This window comes from Ochotona princeps, chromosome 6, assembly GCF_030435755.1.
Source record: "Ochotona princeps isolate mOchPri1 chromosome 6, mOchPri1.hap1, whole genome shotgun sequence".
NCBI lineage: Eukaryota > Metazoa > Chordata > Mammalia > Lagomorpha > Ochotonidae > Ochotona > Ochotona princeps.
The window spans coordinates 2,744,529-2,755,705 of NC_080837.1; the positions used below are offsets into that span (position 1 = coordinate 2,744,529).

The following is an 11,177-nucleotide window of genomic DNA, read 5'->3' on the forward strand; positions in this document are numbered from 1 at the left end:
AAGAGAGATGTATGCTGGCTGATTTCCCTTCTCCTTCAAGGGTGCATGATAGGTCACTACAATTGTTGGACAAACAATTCAAATATATATAGATATAGATATATAGAAGCACATATACACACATACACGTGTGATCAGAATATAATTCTTTCTGAGTGAAAAGAAAAATTACAGCAATCAATAGTCTCTACCACGCAGTGGAATGGAGAGGAGAGAGGTAGGATGCAGACAGCCCCTATTCAAGCCTTGAATAAACCAGTGCTGGTGAAGTGGCCCTTTCTATGCCAGTAAGTTGTGCTTAACAGCCAGGAATGGAACATATTTACCCCTTCCCCCACAGCCTTCTCCTCCGTCCATGCAAAACAAATTGCAGTGAAACAACACCATCTGCTCTTGTCTCACTCAGGGAAGAAGCACGTCAATTCCTTCTGAAGGTTAGGAAGCCCAAACGCAAAAAGACACTTCTCTAGTCACACAGAAGAAAATGCTGGTGAAAGCAGGAACTTGATAAGGTTAGAAGAATACCACGCTCCCCAAAACATGACACTGCTAGACTGACTGGACGATCTAGAAAGCTGAGGGGACAGCCTTGTTACGTGTAGCTTTACTTAATGGCACAAGTCCTGCTTCAGTTGCAATTGTACTTTCATGATTTTTTTTTTCTCTGCTTCAGATGAGAATAGCAGTAGACAAAAAAAGTGGATATTTGGACTAGTGGTTAAGACACCCAAAGCCCACATCTGAATTCCTGGGTTTGATTCCCAGCTCTGGCTCCTGACTCCAACTTCCTGCTAATGTACCCCCCTCCCGGGGAGGCAGTGGGTGATGGGTGGCGTCTCTCTGCCCCCCACATGGAAGACCAGGTTCGGTTCACAGCTCTTTTTGACCCCCCAGCCTTATATAACACCTCTATCGCAACACCACTCAGCTACTGGAGGCATTTGGGTAGTGAACAATGAATGAGATCTCTCTCTCTCCTTTCAATAAATGAAAGTATACACATTACCAAACATGAAAACCACCACTATAATAACCACAATTCTTGCATCTTAGTACCGTACAGTAAATAATGAAATCAAAACAGAAAACCAGCTCAATTTGAGAGGTTTTTTGTTGTTGTTGTTTGCTTGTTTTTTGTTTTTTAATTTTTCTTGAGTGTAGAAACCATTTCATTCTGTTTGGGCTCTGGTTCATGTCCCAGCTGCTCCACTTCCCAATCAGCTCCGTTTGTGGCCTGGGAAGGCAGTGTAGGAAAGCTCAAGTCTTTGGGCCCCTCCATCCACATGGGAGACCCCAAGGAAGTGCCTGGCTCCTGGCTTCAAGTCTATTCAGCTCTGGCCATTGCTGCCATTTGGGGAGTGAACCAGTGGATAGAAGATCTTTCCCTCTGTCTCTCTTTCTCTCTGTAAATCTGCCTTTGAGATAAAAATAAACAAATCTTCCAAAAAAAATTAAAATCTCAATTCCTAGAAACCCTTAACTCTCTCCAGAGATACTGCTGTGAATTAGAACAGAAATGAAACGATTTTGTTCGTATCCTATTTACTCTCCTTAGACAATCTCTGGGGTGAGAGGTAGAGAACATGGAGGACTCCTGGTAATTCACACAAACGAAAAGATGTCCTTTGACTTTGCCAACAAATGTCAGTCTCCACAAAATCAGAATCAGCCCCTACTAACAGTGTTCTTCCCAGAGAATGCCTGGAACAGTACGTGAGCACACTCATCCTAGAGACTAGACACTTACAATACAAAATGTGAATGGGCTGTGCCTGGTTCAATAGGTGAATCTTCCACCTTCAAGTGCCAGCACCTCATATGGACTGGTTCGAGTCCTAGATGCTCCGTTTCCCATCCAGATAACAGCTTATGGTCTGGGAAAGCAGCTGAGGTTGGCCCAAAACCTTGGGACCCTGCACCTACATAGGAGACCTGGAGGAAACTCCTTGGTCCTGGTTTTGACTCAGCTCAGTTCCAAACATTGCATCCATCTGCAGTGAGACAGTCTAAGCAAGATATTTCTTTTGCTGTCTCTCCTTCTCTGTAAATTTGCCTTTCCAATAAAAATAAATAAATACTTTTTAAAAAAAAATGTGGGACTCAAATCTCCTACTACCTTCAGTGTACCTCACAAGGATGTGTGCTTGTAATTTACAATCTTTTTGGAGAAACAGGAGATTAAAGTGGAAGAATAAATTGTGACATACTCTGGATCAGATCTATGTTTCTTATGTAAATATGTGCTTCTTTCTGGGTCATAAGGCTCTTGTGGCAGAGTTTTAGATTTGGTGAACAAGATCACACTAATCTGAATCCATCCATCCATTCAACCATCTGCCAGGGTGTCCATCTGCCCAACAAACATGACCCCAGGGCCCATAGTGCCAGCGCTCATTGTTACTGAGACAACAAAAGCATTGGCCTGTCCTCGTAGAGAGGCAGATATATATGGTAGTATAGTCATGAACAAAATCACAGGAGTGTGGGCCCGATGCACTAGCCTAATGACTAAAGTCCTCGTCTTGCACATACAGGGATTTCATATGGACATCGGTTCGTGACCTGGCGGCCCTGCTTCCCATTAAGCCACCTGCTTGTGGCCTGGGAAAGCAGTCGAGGATAGCCCAAAGCCCAGGGATCCAGCACCTGCATGGGAGACCCAGAAGAGGCTCCTGGCTTCTGGCTTCAGCTCCGGCCATTGTGGCCACTTGGGGAGTGAATCATCGGATGGAAGATCTCTCTGTCTCTCCTCCTCTCTGTTTATCTGACTTTCCAATAAAATAAATAAATCTTAAAAAAAAAAATCACAGGAGTGTGTCCCAGGAAGGTGAACAAAGAGTGGGAAATGCAGAGTACAGGGTCTCTGAGCAGGTGGAATCTCCATGGAGGAGCTGAAAATATGAAAATTAGAATCTGCCAGGCATGTGCACTGTAAATAAGACAGTCTTGCTTGAACAAAGCCATGGGGGCATGAAAAGCACTCACTGGCTCAGGAGCTAGAAGCTAGGTGACCTTACTGCAGCGTCTGGTATGGTGGTGACAGGAAATGAGCCTGGAGAGACAGGCACAGGTCAAGGTAAGACAAACCTTACAGGCGCTTCTGCAGCCCACAGGCGAAACTAACGGGAGGGCATTTATTTGGAATCCTCTTTGTTGGCTGTGAGGAAAGTGAGAACAAGCCCAGGAAACCCAGACAGGGCAAGCTGTCACTATGATCATATCATGCTTTTAAAATCTTTGATCCTGAATTAGCCTTTGCATTTCCAGACTAAGAAATGTCAGCATAAGATAACCCAGCATTTTGGATGCCACGGCTCTCACAGAAATTGCTATTGTTTTTGTAGTTTTGCAGGGCGTACTACCCGGTCTGTCCATAGCAGAAAAGTGCAGGGGCTTTCACTCTGTACAGTCCATGTGAGGCTCTAGGTAATCAGCAACTCAACCTCACCTGCAGCACAGTGGCTTCATGCCTCATGCCTCAGTGGCACTCAGGGTCAATCTGTAATGGAAATGAATGAGAAGTAATCACCCAGCTTGAGTAGGGTAGAGCTGGAAGCCAAGCTTTGGTCTCTTGATTCCAATTAGAGTCTTTTCCTGCTAATCCAATTGCATTGCCTCTTGGACCTGTGCTGCCAGAGGATATAGCGATACTTGTAAACAGCCCACAGGAGCTAGTCAAGGAAGCTGCGGATATTTACGGCTGATCTTCTAGACAGTAATCGTGTCCTTTTGCAAAATATCTTTGGTATCAAAGTCGGAAGAGAAATGAATTATGTAGTTCATAGGTTACTTCCATTATCGTTCATATTTAATGAATTACCTCTGTAATCTGCCGTATGTAGACATGGGGATCTTGGATGATCTATGAAAGTAAGCTGGCAAGTGAGTGGTACAACGACAGCGAAAAACGTCCAATTTTTCTGAGCTCTAGCTGAAGTGTTATACTTACCATGGTTACTCTTGCAGAGTTTTCACACTGGCGAGTAAGGATGGTGCAATCATGGTATTTTTAATTTTCTATTTGGTCTATGAATAATTCATTTAAAATAAAATCTTCAATATCTTCTGAGCTTATTTTAGAGTCTTTGGCATTGATTAAAATACCAGTCTGTTCAGCATCTGAGCCTGCTTGTGGCAGTCCTTAGGAACATGCCCCCGCAGCTCATCCCCCCAGCCCCCTGTGCCATTATGCGCTCCTCGTGGATTTGTTTCCATTATATTACGGGATGCTCTCCTTACCATTAACTTTACACTACAACTATTAATGGCATATTCAGTTCCGCACCCCCAATATGTGTTACCCCATGATTAAAAGGGCCACACTGAAAGTTCTGAAGTTATCCACCAGGTTGGCAGAAATAGTGAAACTTACTGATTCTTACTTCGTTCCTGCCTTCAAAGTGTCATATCTAGGGCTAAGGAGGGAAGTGTGCTGTTGGTAACATTACACCTCTTAGCTGCCCTGCAGAGACTGCCAACACAGTGGCCAGACACCTGTCCTGATTTCTGGGAGGCATCTGCAACATTGACACTTGGCCCTTTGTGAACTGTGCCCGGCTCCTCAAATCACTTCACAAGGATCTGAAAGCTGTGGCTGGTCGGTGAAAGCCCTCGATTGTTACTGACTTGGGCTAGATGTGTGTGCTCTTCTTATGACTCTCCATTTGGTGCTTCCGTTTGTTTTTGAGTCAGGGCAGAGTTACATTTGGACTCTTAAAATTCATTTCATACTCCTCTGAGTCAACATAAATCAAAAGCAGTCTCAGAAATGCCTCGTTGTCGATATGTCTGGCCAAGTCAGAAGTACATGTCATGTCTTCTGAGGGTTGCATTTTCTCAAGGAGGCACTACTCAGGCATATTTGTTACCTCAATTAGCCTGATTTAGTGGCTCAGTCAGTGAGCAAGCAGCCTCTGGCACTCAGCAGAGTAATGTGATTTCCAAGCGGCTAGTAAGAGGCTGCAAACCACCCCTAACGGTAAATCCACATCCTGGAAACAGAAGTACAGATCTTGACACACTCAGTGGCACAACTGTCAGGCAAATGCAATCATTGATCTGGTCTTTGTCTGGGATCCCAACCCCTCAGGGTCTCACAGCTGGAAGTTCCGACTTTGACCATCAGTTCCATGTGGCAGTGCTGGGTGGCAACAGGACAGATGTGCCTTTTGGAAAGCCAAACCCTTAAAGTGATGCGTTTTCTTCTTTAACTGCATTTAGCTGGCAAAAAGCACTGGCCCAGCCCTGACAGCAGCACTGCGGGGAGGTTCAGAAAAGGAGCACAGGGTTCTAAAAGGCTGCCAGTCTGGTCTCTGTTCCCCTCACTTCCTCCAGAGGCTGTCAAATCCATCTTTTGTCTGCATCTGTGCTTCAGAGTAGTTACATCTTTGTTGGGATGCCAGGCCCTCAGTCCAGCGGCAGAGGCAGAAGCGTGGCTTGCATTGTCTAGAGAAGTGCTGGGGAGGATGACATCAAGAGACCCTGTACTATGCTCTTTCGTCTCTTAACTCCCTGCAGAATTGATCAGCCACAAGTAACACAAAACATAATGATTTATCACCTCTAAATAATTATTTGTCACCTCTAAGAACTAGAAAGCAGTCTCACACTGCTGTTACAACAGTAAATCTATGTAGCCAGTGTTGGGGAGCAATAGGTTAAGTCTTCACCTACAACATCAGTATCCCACATGGGCCCAGGTTTGAATTTCGGATGTTCCACCTCCAATGCAGCTCCCTGCCAATGTGCCTGGTAAACTAGTAGAAAACGGCCCAAGTACTTGGGACTCTGCTCCAAAGTGGGAGCCCTAGGTGGAGTTTCAGGTTTCTGGCTTTAGCCTAGTCTAGTCTTGGCTGCTGTGGCCATCTGGAGCCTGAACAAGCAGATGAAAGATCTTTCTCCCTCCCTCTCTCCTTTCCCCATTTCTCTGTTACTCCCCCTTTCAAATAAGTAAATCTTTTTTTTTTTTTTAAAGAATTGGGCTGGGTGCGGTGGCCTAGCAGCTAAAGTCCTCACCTTGCATGTGCTGACATCCCATATGGGCACCAGTTCTAATCCCCGGGGGCCCCGCTTCCCATCCAGCTCCTGCTTCTGGCCTGGGAAAGCAGTCGAGGCTGGCCCAAAGCCTTGGGATCCTGCACCCGCGTGGGAGACCGGGAATTGACTCCTGGCTCCTGGCTTTGGATTTGCTCAGCTCCAGGCTTTGCAGATGCTTGGGGAGTAAATCAATGGACAGAATATCTTCCTCTCTGCCTCTCCTCCTTTCTGTATATCTGACTATCCAATAAAAATAAATCTTCAAAAAATAACAAATCTAACCTGCTTTCAAAAAAAAAAAAACTCACTGGATCAAGACAAAGACATTTCATAAAACGCAAAGCATAGTTTACTACAGGTGCAGAGACGCAGCTGCCCCCATAGGAACACAGAATTGGGACAATGTTTGGATGCTGTCCCCTTTTCACTACTGAGATTTTGCTTTATGTGCTGGGCAGGGGTTTCCTCCACATGTTGAAAAGGGTGGCCTCGGTCACTTCCTGGTTTTTATGTGTTTAGATTTTCAGATCTTTCAACCACTGGACTTGCTCTCTGAGTAGAGTCTCCTGTGGGCTCAATTTATGTTTGATACTCCTGAAAAGCCAGTCAACCTGAATCAGGAGATTAGGGTTTTGTGACTGGACAAGCTTGGGTCCAGTATCCATATGAGGCCCAGTCCATTGTGGCTAGTCCATTGTGCAATACTATGACAACTCCCATGGTAACCGAGTATGAAAAGAGTATACATGCATGACAGGCAGTCCCATAGAGGGTCCTAAACACAGGTAAAGCAAAAAGGGAACATTAAAAAGGCAAAGCAGGGCCCGGCACGATGGCTTAGTGGTTAAGGTCCTTGCCTTGCATGCACCAGGATCCCATATGGGCACCGGTTCTAACCCCGGCAGCTCCACTTCCCATCCAGCTCCCTGCTTCTGGCCTAGGAAAGCAGTTGAGGATGGCCCAAGGACTTGGGACCTTGCACCCGTGTGGGAGACCCGGAAGAGGCTCCTGGCTTTGGATTGGCTCATCCCAGCCGTTGCGGCTCACTTGGGAAGTGAATCATCGGATGGAAGATCTTCTTCTCTGTCTCTGCTCTCTGTATTTCTGCCTTTCCAATGAAAATAAAATAAATCTTTAAAAAAAAGGCAAAGCAAAAGTATTATGCACAAATAAACATACAGCCAGATTCATGCCAAATCCTACCGATTAAAAAAATTATTAGAAAGGCAGAGATAGAAAGATTGCTCTTTCCTATGTGCTGGCTCACTCCTCCAATGTTTACAATAGCCAGGGCTGGGCCAGACGGAAGGCAGAGCCAATAACTCCATTCAGGTCTTCCATGTGAACAACTAGAACCCAAGCACTTGAGTCACCCATGTCGTGCTCCCCAGTGCATTAGCAGGGAACTGATCTGAAGCATGTTGTAGCCAGGACTCCAACCAGGAACTCTAATACAGGATGTGGACATGTCAAGCTTAACCTGCTGTACTACACAGGCACCAGAGAGTAAATGATTTTGATAAGAGATATATTTCAAAAATAAATATATGTAATGGTGATAAAATCTAAAGCATATTTGCAAAACATAAGAAAACTTGTTATAAATATAATGGAAGTGAATCATGCATCTATAAAAAGAGACTCTATTAAATTTAAAAAGATTTGATGGGCTGGAATTGTGACATAGCAATATAAACCATCTACAATACTGGTATCCTACTTAGGTATCCCAGCTGCTCCATTATCAATCCTAGAAAAGAAAGTGAAGAGTGCCAAGCATTTGGGCTCCTGTCACCTGTATGGGACACCTGAACGATGCTCCCTGCTTTGGCCTGACCCAGTCTCAGCTGTTGCACGCATCTAGGGAGTGAACCAGAGGAAGGAGCATCTCTCTCTCCCTCTTTCTGTAACCCTGATTTCAAATAAAACAAAATGAATGTTAAAAACTAATAAAAAGGCAGAATCAAGATAGCAAAATAGGGTAAGGACACCTTTAAGCAGACTGAGAGTCATTAGCCAGGGTGAAGCAGAGAGGGCACAATCCAGGAAATAGGAGAGGACAGGCTGATGGCAGGTACCTAGAGACTGACGGACATGGGAAAGCAGTGAGACAATGGTGTGGTGTTACACTGACCAGATACCCCAGTGACAGTCAGAAAGTGGTAATCTGAGCTCCATCAGCGACAAGAGCTCCACCAGTGGCCAGAACCCCACCAGCAGCAAGGTGGGAAGGGGTGTTCACCAAGAACTCAGGAGGTGAACCCAGGCAAAACAAAACAAAACAAAACAAAACAAAAACAAAAAAACCCTGCCCATCCTGCTGGTTTGTTTGATTCAAACAGGAGCAGAGACAAAGCAGCAGACCCCAAACAGGCAGTACAGGAACCGGGTGGATTTCACAGGCCAGACCCCTCACCAGAGCCACATCGGGAGTCATTTGTGTAGGGAGGCAAAGGCTTTAGAGAGGATACTACACATGCACTAAACTGGGACCAAACTCATTTCTGGTTCAGTGAATTGCACCAATATAGCATCATACAGATTTCACCCAAAATAGGTCTGGGTAGCCCTCAGACCTAATGGCCAGCAGATCCAGACTCCAACAGTGGCACATCAGGTGCCGTTTTGTATAGTGTGGCAAGGGCTGTGAGACTGAAGGGACAACAGTGAGCCGCACATGCACAAAGCTGGGAGTGAACTTACTTTCACCTCAGTGCATTGCACTGGTCCCACAGGGAAAATAATACCGACTTTGGCACCGTACAGGTTAAAATAGGTCCAGTTGGCCCTTAGACCTAATGGCAAGTAGGTTCTGGCAAGATCAGTACTGCCAACAACCTAGTTATATAGGACACCTAGTGTCTCCCTAAACCTGGGAACTGCTCAAACTGAAAGTGGGAGAAAGGTTGTACAGACGGTAGTGCAGCCACAGCACAGGATCACAGGAGGTGGAAATTGGTGAGCCAGGAGCTAGGGTACGGAAACTGTGGTGGAAGCCTAACACAAGAATCCACACCTGAAACTCGCTGGAGGGAGTGGCACAGCTGACTGCAAACAAAGAACCGGATACCAAACACAATAAGTAAAATTGAACTACAGACCTGTGAGTGACACAGCATAGAAACCTGTCCCAAGGAGAAGAATCTGCTAACCAGAAATACAGTGACCAGGAGCAAAAGAAGAGACAGAGGCACGGTGAATATTATGAAGACTCCCTTGCAAAGGAGCAAAACCCTTTGCCAATTTCAGAGTTAACTGAGGAATGCATCAAGAAAATGGGGGGTACAGAATTCAAAATACTTGTTATAAAGCTTCTTATCAACAACGAGAAGCACATGCAGAAATTTCAGGGGTATGCCAAATAGAAACTAAAAACACTGAAATAAGAACAAGCAAAATTATTAGAAATGAAGCAATGGAGCAAATTAAAAATTCAGTGGAAAGTCTCAAAAACAGAATAAAAGAGGCAAAAGAAAGAATCTCAGAATTGGAAGATAGTTCTTGCCACAAAGGGAAAACAATCAAAAAGCTGGAAGAAGAACTCAGTCAAACTAAGAAAAGTACTCAAGAATTAAGAGATGCTGGAGGCGGAGGACTATGTCTGAGAGGGGAGTGTTGACAGCGCCAGCAGGAACAGACATACCTGCGGCCAAGAAGCAGAAGCCGAGCAGCGACAAGAACAGCAACCCAGATCTTTGTGAAGACGAAAATGACGATGCCATCAGTACAGAAAGTGGCACAAACACCGATCGCCCTGATACACCTACAAATACACCAGATGCACCAGGAAGCAAAACTTGGGGAAAGGGAAAATGGAAGTCAAAACATGCAAATATTCTTCCAACTGTGTAAATAGGCTCAAGGAAGAACAGAATCAACCATTGTTTGGAGTTCAGTTTAACTGACACAGTAAAGAGGGAGATCCATTACTGTTTGCAACTGTGGGAAGCAACAGAGTTACCTTGTATGAATGTCACTCACAAGGAGAAATCTGGTTATTGCAATATTATATGGATGCTGATGCTGATGAAAACTTTTATACATGTGTGTGGACCTATGATAGTATTACAAGTCATCCTTTGCTGGCTGTTGCTGGATCTAGAGGCATAATTAGAATAATTAATCCTATAACAATAGAGTGTATAAAGCATTATGTTGGCCATGGAAATGCTATAAATGAGCTGAAATTCCATCCAAGAGATCCAAATCTTCTCTTAGCAGTAAGTAAAGATCATGCTTTACGATTATGGAATACCCAAATGGACACTCTTGTCGCAATGTTTGGAGGCATAGAAGGGAACAGAGATGAAGTTCTAAGTACTGATTCTGATCTTTTGGGTGAAAAAATAATGTTCTCTTAAACTTTGGAGGATCAATTCAAAGAGAATGATGAATGCAATTAAAGGATCTTATGATTACAATCCAAATAAAACTAACAGGCCTTTTATTTCACAGAAAATCCACTTTCCTGACTTTTCTACCAGAGACATACACAGGAATTACATTGATTCCATGAGATGGTTGGGCGATTTGATACTTTCCAAGTCTTGTGAAAATGTCATTGTACGCTGGAAACCTGGCAAAATGGAAGATGATATAGATACAATTAAGCCTAGTGAGTCGAATGTGCCTATTCTTGGGCAATTTGATTACAGCCAGTGTGATATTTGGTACGTGAGGTTTTCTATGGATTTCTGGCAAAAGATGCTTGCATTGCCAATCAGGCTGGCAAACTTTATGTTTGGGACTTAGAAGCAGAAGATCCTCATAAAGCCAAATGTACAACACTGACTCATCATAATCGTGGTGCTGCTATTCGACAAACCAGTTTTAGCAGGGATAGCAGTATTCGTAGAGCTGTTTGTGAGGATGCCAGTGTTTGGCATTGGGATCGACTTCGATGAAATTCTTTCCTAATCAAAATTAGATTGTGTTTTTGTAAACTAGAATTAATGTATCTTGCTAGTAAGGGCACATAGAGCATTTAGAGTTGTATTTCAGCATTCAATCAGGCTGAGCTGAATGTAGTGATGTTCACATTATTTACATTCTTTGTACCGTCTTCCTGTTCAGACTCCACTGCTTTTAATAAAAAATTTATTTTTATAAAAAAAAAAGAATTAAGAGATACTGTGAAGAGG

General features: G+C 44.1%; 1 pseudogene; it reads left to right on the forward strand.

The window, feature by feature from the left end:
* The first annotated feature begins 9,630 nt into the window (after positions 1 to 9,630).
* Positions 9,631 to 10,940, forward strand: LOC101517515 (polycomb protein EED-like; annotated as a pseudogene).
* The last annotated feature ends 237 nt before the right edge of the window (positions 10,941 to 11,177 follow it).